At 41.8% G+C, this 9,759-nt stretch overlaps 1 non-coding gene across 1 annotated transcript; it reads right to left on the reverse strand.

The window, feature by feature from the left end:
- Positions 1-411: 411 nt before the first annotated feature.
- LOC112774948 (small nucleolar RNA R71) lies at positions 412-519 on the reverse strand. The gene has a single exon (XR_003189401.1). It is a non-coding gene; the product is annotated as a small nucleolar RNA R71 (small nucleolar RNA).
- Between the last annotated feature and the right edge of the window lie 9,240 nt (positions 520-9,759).

Below are 9,759 nucleotides of genomic sequence, written 5' to 3' on the forward strand. Positions count from 1 at the left end.
CAAGAAGAGAAGATGGCAGCTGAAAATAATAATAATAATGCAAGGAGGATGCTTGGTGACTTTACTGCACCTAATTCCAATTTACATGGAAGAAGCATCTCCATCCCTACCATTGGAGCAAACAACTTTGAGCTGAAACCTCAATTAGTTTTTCTGATGCAGCAGAACTGCAAGTTTCATGGACTTCCATCTGAAGATCCTTTTCAATTCTTAACTGAATTTTTGCAGATCTGTGATACTGTTAAGACTAATGGAGTAGATCCTGAAGTCTATAGGCTCATGCTTTTCCCTTTTGCTGTAAGAGACAGAGCTAAAGTGTGGTTGGACTCTCAACCCAAAGATAGCCTGAACTCTTGGGATAAGCTGGTCACGGCTTTCTTAGCCAAGTTCTTTCCTCCTCAAAAGCTGAGCAAGCTTAGAGTGGATGTTCAAACCTTTAGACAGAAAGAAGGTGAATCCGTCTATGAAGCTTGGGAGAGATACAAGCAACTGACCAAAAAGTGTCCTTCTAACATGCTTTCAGAATGGACCATCCTGGATATATTCTATGATGGTCTGTCTGAATTAGCTAAGATGTCATTGGATACTTCTGCAGGTGGATCCATTCACCTAAAGAAAACGCCTGCAGAAGCTCAAGAACTCATTGACATGGTTGCTAACAACCAGTTTATGTACACTTCTGAGAGGAATCCTGTGAGTTATGGGACGCCTCAGAAGAAGGGAGTTCTTGAAATTGATACTCTGAATGCCATATTGGCTCAGAACAAAATATTGACTCAACAAGTCAATATGATTTCTCAGAGTCTGACTGGAATGCAAGATGCATCCAACAGTACTCAAGAGGCATCTTCTGAAGAAGAAGCTTATGATCCTGAGAATCCTGCAATAGCAGAGGTAAATTACATGGGTGAACCATATGGAAACACCTATAATCCCTCATGGAGAAATCACCCAAATCTCTCATGGAAGGATCAAAAGCCTCAACAAGGCTTTAATAATGGTGGAAGAAATAGGTTTAATAATAGTAAACCTTTTCCATCATCCACTCAGTAACAGACAGAGAACTCTGAACAAAATACCTCTAATTTAGCAAACTTAGTCTCTGATCTATCTAAGGCCACTGTAAGTTTCATGAATGAAACAAGGTCCTCCATTAGAAATTTGGAGGCACAAGTGGGCCAACTGAGTAAAAGAGTCACTGAAATCCCTCCTAGTACTCTCCCAAGCAATACAGAAGAAAATCCAAAAGGAGACTGCAAGGCCATTGACATAGTCAACACGGCCGAACCTAGAGAGGAAGGGGAGGACGTGAATCCCAAGGAGGAAGACCTCCTGGGACGTCCAGTGATCAATAAGGAGCTTCCCTCTGAGGAACCAAAGGAATCTGAGACTCATCTAGAGACCATAGAGATTCCATTGAACATCCTTATGCCATTCATGAGCTCTGATGAGTATTCCTCTTCTGAAGAGAATGATGATGTTACTAAGGAGCAAGTTACCAAGTACCTTGGTGCAATCATGAAGCTGAATGCCATATTATTTGGTATTGAGACTCGAGAAGATGAACCTCCCTTGTTCACCAATGAACTAAGTGATCTGGATCAACTGACATTGTCTCAGAAGAAACAGGATCCTGGAAAGTTCCTAATACCTTGTACCATAGGCACCATGATCTTTGAAAAGGCTTTGTGTGACCTTGGTTCAGGGATAAACCTCATGCCCCTCTCTGTAATAGAGAAACTGGGAATCTTTGGGGTGAAAGCTACTAAAATCTCATTAGAGATGGCAGACAATTCAAGAAAACAGGCTTATAGACAAGTAGAGGACATATTAGTAAAGGTTGAAGGCCTTTACATCCCTGCTGATTTCATAATCCTAGATACTGGGAAGGATGAGGATGAATCCATCATCCTTGAAAGACCCTTCCTAGCCACAGCAAGAGCTGTGATTGATGTTGACAGAGGCGAACTAGTCCTTCAATTGAATGAGGACTCCCTTGAGTTTAAAACTCAAGGACATCCTTTTGTAAACATGGAAAAGAGGCACAGTAAGCTTCTCTCAAAACAGAGTCAACCAGAGCCTCCACAGTCAAACTCTAAGTTTGGTGTTGGGAGGCCACAACCAAACTCTAAGTTTGGTGTTGAACTCCCATATCCAAACTCTAAGTTTGGTGTTGGGGAGTCTCAACAATGCTCTGAACATCTGTGAGGCTCCATGAGAGCCCACTGTCAAGCTATTGACATTAAAGAAGCGCTTGTTGGGAGGCAACCCAATTTTTATTTATCTAATTTTAATTTATTGTTATTTCATGTTTTATTAGGTTCATGATCATGTGGAGTTACAAAATAAATATAAAAATTGAAAACGGAATCAAAAACAGCAGAAGAAAAATCACACCCTGGAGGAGGATCTCACTGGCGTTTAAACGCCAGTAAGGAGCATCTGTCTGGCGTTCAACGCCAGAACAGAGCATGTTTCTGGCGTTGAACGCCAGAAACAAGCAGCATCCTGGCATTCAGACGCCAGAAATGCACAGTGAAGAAGAGCTGGCGCTGAACGCCAGAAACAAGCATCTGGCTAGCGTTCAACGCCAGAAATATGCTGCATCTGGGCGCTGAACGCCCAGAACAAGCATCAATTTGGCGTTTAAACGCCATAATTGCATGCAAAGGCATTTTACATGCCTAATGGGTGCAGGGATGCAAATCCTTGACACCTCAGGATCTGTGGACCCCACAGGATCCCCACCTACCTCCCCTCACTCTCTTCCCTCTTCTCAATGTTCATCCTCTCTTCCCAATAAACACTCTTTCCCATAAACCTACCTCATAAACTCCACCTACCTTCAAAATTCAAAATCAATTTTCCACCCAAAACCCACCCTTATGGCCAAACCTTACCCCCCTCCCTTCCCTATATAAAGCCCTCCATTCTTCCTCATTTTCACACAACACACCCCTCTCTTCTCTTCTTGGCCGAATACACCCTTCCCTCCTCTCCTCCATATTTTCTTCTTCTTCTTCATCTATTCTTTCTTCTCTTGCTCGAGGGCGAGCAAAATTCTAAGTTTGGTGTGGTGAAAGCATAAGCTTTTTTTTCCATTACCATTGATAGCACCTAAGACCAGAGAATCCTCTAGAAAAGGGAAAGGGAAGACAAAAGCTTCCACCTCCGAGTCATGGGAGATGGAAAGATTCATCTCCAAAGCTCATCAAGACCACTTCTATGATGTTGTGGCCAAGAAGAAGGTGATCCCCGAGGTCCCTTTCAAACTCAAGAGAAATGAGTATCCAGAGATCCGACATGAGATCCATAGAAGAGGTTGGGAAGTTCTAACAAACCCCATCCAACAAGTCGGAACTCTAATAGTTCAAGAGTTCTATGCTAATGCATGGATCACAAGGAACCATGATCAAAGTAGGAACCCGAACCCAAAGAATTATCTCAGCATGGTTCGGGGGAATTACTTAGATTTTAGTCCGAAAAATGTAAGGTTGGCGTTCAACTTGCCAATGATGGAAGAGAACGCACGCCCCTACACAAGGAGAGTCAACTTTGATCAAAGGTTGGACCAAGTCCTCATGGACATATGTGTGGAAGGAGCTAAATGGAAGATTGACTCAAAAGGCAAACCGGTTCAACTGAGAAGACTGGACCTTAAGCCTGTAGCTAGAGGATTGTTGGAGTTCATTCGACACTCAATCATTCCCACTAGCAACCGGTCTGAAGTTACTATAGACCGGGCCATCATGATCCATAGCATCATGATTGGAGAAGAGGTGGAGGTTCATGAGATTATACCTCAAGAACTCTACAAGGTGGCTGACAAGTCCTCCACTATGGCAAGGTTAGCTTTTCCTCACCTCATCTGCCATCTATGCAATTCGGCTGGGATTGACATAGAAGGAGACATTCCCATTGAGGAAGAGAAGCCCATCACTAAGAAAAGGATGGAGCAAACAAGAGAGCCCATTCATGGAGCTCAAGAGACGCATGAAGCTCATCACCATGAGATCCCAGAGATGCCTCAAATGCATTTTCCTCCACAAAAATATTGGGAGCAAATCAACACCTCCCTAAGAGAATTAAGTTCCAACATGGGACAATTAAGGGTGGAACATCAAGAGCACTCCATCATCCTTCATGAAATTAGAGAAGATCAAAAAGCAATGAGGGAGGAGCAACAAAGACAAGGAAGAGACATAGAAGAGCTCAAGGACATCATTGGTTCCTCAAGAAGGAAATGCCACCATCACTAAGGTGGACTCATTCCTTGTTCTTACATTCTCTGTTTTTCATTTTTTCTATGTTAAGTGCTTATCCATGTTTGTGTCTTATTACATGATCATTAGTATTTAGTAACTTTGTCTTAAAGTTATGAATGTCCTATGAATCCATCACCTCTCTTAAATGAAAAATGTTTTAATTCAAAAGAACAAGAAGTACATGAGTTTCGAATTTATCCTTGAACTTAGTTTAATTATGTTGATTGTGGTGACAATGCTTCTTGTTTTCTGAATGTATGCTTGAACAGTGCATATGTCTTTTGAAGTTGTTGTTTAAGAATGTTAAATATGTTAGCTCTTGAAAGAATGATGACAAGGAGACATGTTATTTGATAATCTGAAAAATCATAAAAATGATTCTTGAAGCAAGAAAAAGCAGCAAAGAACAAAGCTTGCAGAAAAAAAAAAAGAGAGAAAGCAAGCAGAAAAAGCCAAAAGCTCTTAAAACCAAAAGGCAAGAGCAAAAATCCAATAACCCTTAAAACCAAAAGGCAAGGGTAAATAAAAAGGATCCCAAGGCTTTGAGCATCAGTGGATAGGAGGGCCTAAAGGAATAAAATCCTGGCCTAAGCGGCTAAACCAAGCTGTCCCTAACCATGTGCTTGTGGCGTGATGGTGTCAAGTGAAAACTTGAGACTGAGCGGTTAAAGTCAAGGTCCAAAGCAAAAAAAAAAAAGAGTGTGCTTAAGAACCCTGGACACCTCTAATTGGGGACTTTAGCAAAGCTGAGTCACAATCTGAAAAGGTTCACCCAATTATGTGTCTGTGGCATTTATGTATCCGGTGGTAATACTAGAAAACAAAGTGCTTAGGGCCACGGCCAAGACTCAGAAAGTAGCTGTGTTCAAGAATCAACATACTGAACTAGGAGAATCAATAACAATATCTGAACTCTGAGTTCCTATAGATGCCAATCATTCTGAACCTCAATGGATAAAGTGAGATGCCAAAACTATTCAAGAGGCAAAAAGCTACAAGTCCCGCTCATCTGATTGGAGCTATGTTTCATTGATAGTTTGGAATTTATAGTATATTCTCTTCTTTTTATCCTATTTGATTTTCAGTTGCTTGGGGACAAGCAACAATTTAAGTTTGGTGTTGTGATGAGCGGATAATTTATACGCTTTTTGGCATTATTTTTAGTATGTTTTTAGTAGAATCTAGTTACTTTTAGGGATGTTTTTATTAGTTTTTATGTTAAATTCACATTTCTGGACTTTACTATGAGTTTCTGTATTTTTCTATGATTTCAGGTATTTTCTGGCTGAAATTGAGGGACTTGAGCAAAAATCAGATTCAGAGGTTGAAGAAAGACTGCTGATGTTGTTGGATTCTGACCTCCCTACACTCAAAGTGGATTTTCTGGAGCTACAGACCTCAAAATGGCGCGCTTCCAATTGCGTTGGAAAGTAGACATCCAGGGCTTTCCAGAAATATATAATAGTCTATACTTTGGCCGATTTTAGATGACATAAAAGGGCGTTGAACGCCAGTTCTACGCTGCTGTCTGGAGTTAAACGCCAGAAACACGTCACAAACCAGAGTTGAACGCCAGAAACACGTTACAACCTGGTGTTCAACTCCAAAAGAAGCCTCTGCACGTGGAAAGCTAAAGCTCAGCCCAAGCACACACCAAGTGGGCCCCGGAAGTGGATTTATGCATCAATTACTTACTTCTGTAAACCCTAGTAGCTAGTTTAGTATAAATAAGACTTTTTACTATTGTATTGGTATGATCTTATGATCCTGGATTGTATTTTTGATCCTGTGATCACGTTTTGGGGGCTGGCCTCTCAGCCATGCCTGAACCTTTCACTTATGTATTTTTAACGGTAGAGCTTCTACACTCCATAGATTAAGGTGTGGAGCTCTGCTGTTCCTCATGAATTAATGCAAAGTACTACTATTTTTCTATTCAATTCAACTTATTCCGCTTCTAAGATATTTATTCGTACTTCAACATGAATGTGATGAACGTGACAATCATCATCATTCTCCCACGAACGCGTGCCTGACAACCACTTCCGTTCCACCTTAGATTGGATGATTATCTCTTGGATCTCTTAATCAGAATCTTCGTGGTATAAGCTAGATTGATGGCGGCATTCATGAGAGTCTGGAAAGTCTAAACCTTGTCTGTGGTATTCCGAGTAGGACTCTGGGATTGAATGACTGTGACGAACTTCAAACTCGCGAGTGCTGGGCATAGTGACAGACGCAAAAGGAGGGTGAATCCTATTCCAGTATGATCGAGAACCTCAGATGATTAGCCGTGCTGTGACAGAGCATTTGGACCATTTTCACAAGAGGATAGGATGCAGCCATTGACCACGGTGATGCCTCCAGATGATTAGCCATGCAGTGACAGCGCATCGGACCATTTTCCAGAGAGGATGAAAAGTAGCCATTGACAATGGTAATGTCCTTACATAAAGCCAGCCATGGAAAGGAGTAGGACGGATTGGATGAAGACAGCAGGAAAGCAGAAGTTCAGAGGGACGAACGCATCTCCATACACTTATCTGAAATTCTCACAATGATATACATAAGCATTTCTATCTTTATTTTCTGTCTAATTATTATTTATTTTCGAAAACTCCATAATTAATTATTATCCGCCTGACTGAGATTTACAAGATGACCAGAGCTTGCTTCATACCAACAATCTCCGTGGGATCGACCCTTACTCACGTAAGGTTTATTACTTGGATGACCCAGTACACTTGCTGGTTAGTTGTATCGAAGTTGTGAATGAAAAACAATTTATTAAGACGTGCGTATAGAGTTTTTGGCGCCGTTGCCTGAGATCACAATTTCGTGCACCATCTGCAAACCATGGTACTTCCTGAATGGCAAAGAGTTGCTCATCTGGAAAGGTTTCAGAGATCTCAGTAGGAGGGAGGGACGCTCCTGCTACTGGTTCTATTCGGGACAAGTAATTAGCTACTTGGTTCTCTGTCCCCTTTCTGTCTCTTATTTCTATATCAAACTCTTGCAGAAGCAGCACCCATCTTATGAGTCTGGGTTTTGAATCCTGCTTTGTGAGGAGATATTTTAGAGCAGCATGGTCAGTGTACACAATCACTTTTGATCCCACTAAATAAGATCTGAACTTGTCAATGGCATAAACCACTGCAAGCAACTCCTTTTCTGTGGTTGTGTAATTCTTCTGTGCGTCATTCAAAACACAGCTAGCATAATAAATGACGTGCAGAAGCTTGTTATGCCTCTGTCCCAATACTGCACCAATGGCATGGTCACTGGTATCACACATTAGTTCGAATGATAATGTCCAGTCTGGTGCAGAAATAACTGGTGCTGTGACCAGCTTAGCTTTCAGAGTTTCAAACGCCTGTAAACACTCCGTGTCAAAGACAAATGGCGTGTCAGCAGCTAGCAGATTACTCAGAGGTTTTGCAATTTTTGAAAAATTCTTTATAAACCTCCTATAGAATCCTGCATGCCCCAGAAACCTTTTGATTCCCTTAACATTGGCAGGTGGTGGTAATTTTTCAATTACCTCTACCTTAGCTTGATCCACCTCTATTCCCTTGTTCAAAATTTTGTGCCCAAGGACAATTCCTTCAGTCACCATGAAGTACCATTTCTCCCAGTTTAAAACCAGGTTGGTCTCTTGGCACCTTTTCAGAATAAGTGCTAGATGATCAAGACAAGAGCTAAATGAGTCTCCAAATACTGAGAAGTCATCCATGAAGACTTCCAGAAATTTTTCTACCATATCAGAGAATATAGAGAGCATGCACCTCTGAAAGGTTGCAGGTGCATTGCACAGACCAAATGGCATCCTTTAGTAGGCAAATACTCCAGATGGACATGTGAATGCTGTTTTCTCTTGGTCCTGAGCATCTACTGCAATTTGGTTGTAACCTGAATAGCCATCCAAAAAGCAGTAGTATTCATGACCTGCTAGTCTCTCTAGCATCTGGTCTATGAATTCAAAAGGAAAATGATCCTTCCTGGTGGCTGTATTGAGCCTTCTGTAGTCAATACACATACGCCACCTTGTAACTGTTCTTGTAGGAACCAGTTCATTCTTTTCATTATGAACCACTGTCATGCCTCCCTTCTTGGGGACAACTTGGACAGGGCTTACCGAGGGGCTATCAGAAATAGGATAAATAATCCCAGCCTCTAGTAACTTAGTGATCTCTTTCTGCACCACCTACTTCATGGTTGGATTCAGCCGCCTCTGTCGTTGAACCACTGACTTAGCATCATCCTCCAATAGGATCTTGTGCATGCATCTAGCTGGGCTAATTCCCTTAAGATCACTGATGGACCACCCAAGAGCTGTCTTGTGTGTCCATAGCACCTAAATTAGTGCTTTCTCTTCCTGTGGCTTTAAAGTAGAGCTTATGATTACCGAAAAAGTGTCATTTTCTCCCAGAAATGCATATTTCAGGGATGGTGGTAGTGGTTTAAGTTCGGGTTTAGGAGGCTTCTCCTCTTCCTGAGGAGTTTTCAGAGGTTCTTCTATTTTCTATGGTTCCTCCAGATCAGGCTGAACATCTTTAAAGATGTCCTCTAGCTCTAATTCGAGACTCTCAGTCATATTGACCTCTTTCACTAAGGAGTCAATAACATCAGCGCTCAAGCAGTCTTTTAGTGTGTCTGGATGCTGCATAGCTTTGACAACATTCAACTTAAACTCATCCTCATTGACTCTCAGGGTTATCTCCCCTTTTTGGACGTCAATGAGGGTTTGTCCAGTTGCTAGGAAAGGTCTTCCTAGAATGAGAGTTGCTCTCTTATGCTCCTCTATTTCCAGCACTACAAAGTCAGTAGGAAAGGCAAATGGCCCAACCTTGACAATCATGTCCTCAATTATGCCTGATGGGATTTTAATGGAGCCATCAGCAAGTTGGAGGCATATCCGGGTTGGTTTAACTTCATCAGTCAAACCAAGCTTTTTGATAGTGGATGCAGGTATTAGGTTGATACTTGCCCCAAGATCACATAGAGCTGTCTTGGTACAAGCACCCTCTAATGTGCATGGTATCATAAAGCTTCCGGGATCTTTGAGCTTCTCTGGTAAGCTTTTCAGAATGACTGCACTGCATTCTTCAGTGAGAAAAACTTTTTCAGTTTCTCTCCAATCCTTCTTATGACTTAAGATCTCTTTCATGAACTTAGCATAAGAGGGTATTTGCTCAAGTGCCTCTGCAAACGGAATCTTTATTTCAAGAGTCCTGAGATAGTCTGCAAAGCTGGGAAATTGTTTATCCTGTTCCGCTTTGCGGAGTTTTTGAGGATAAGGCATCTTGGCTTTATATTCTTCAACCTTAGTTGCTGCAGGTTTACTTCCTACAGAAGTGGTTGGAGAAGCCTGCTTAAGGGGGTTGTTATCAGCACTTGCAGGTGTCTGATCCCTTATTGGCATTTGAACGCCAGAATTGGGGGCTGCCTGGGCATTTAATGCCAGATTGCCACCCTTTTCTGGCGTTTGGATGCC

Source organism: Arachis hypogaea, chromosome 18 (assembly GCF_003086295.3).
Source record: "Arachis hypogaea cultivar Tifrunner chromosome 18, arahy.Tifrunner.gnm2.J5K5, whole genome shotgun sequence".
Classification (NCBI taxonomy): domain Eukaryota; kingdom Viridiplantae; phylum Streptophyta; class Magnoliopsida; order Fabales; family Fabaceae; genus Arachis; species Arachis hypogaea.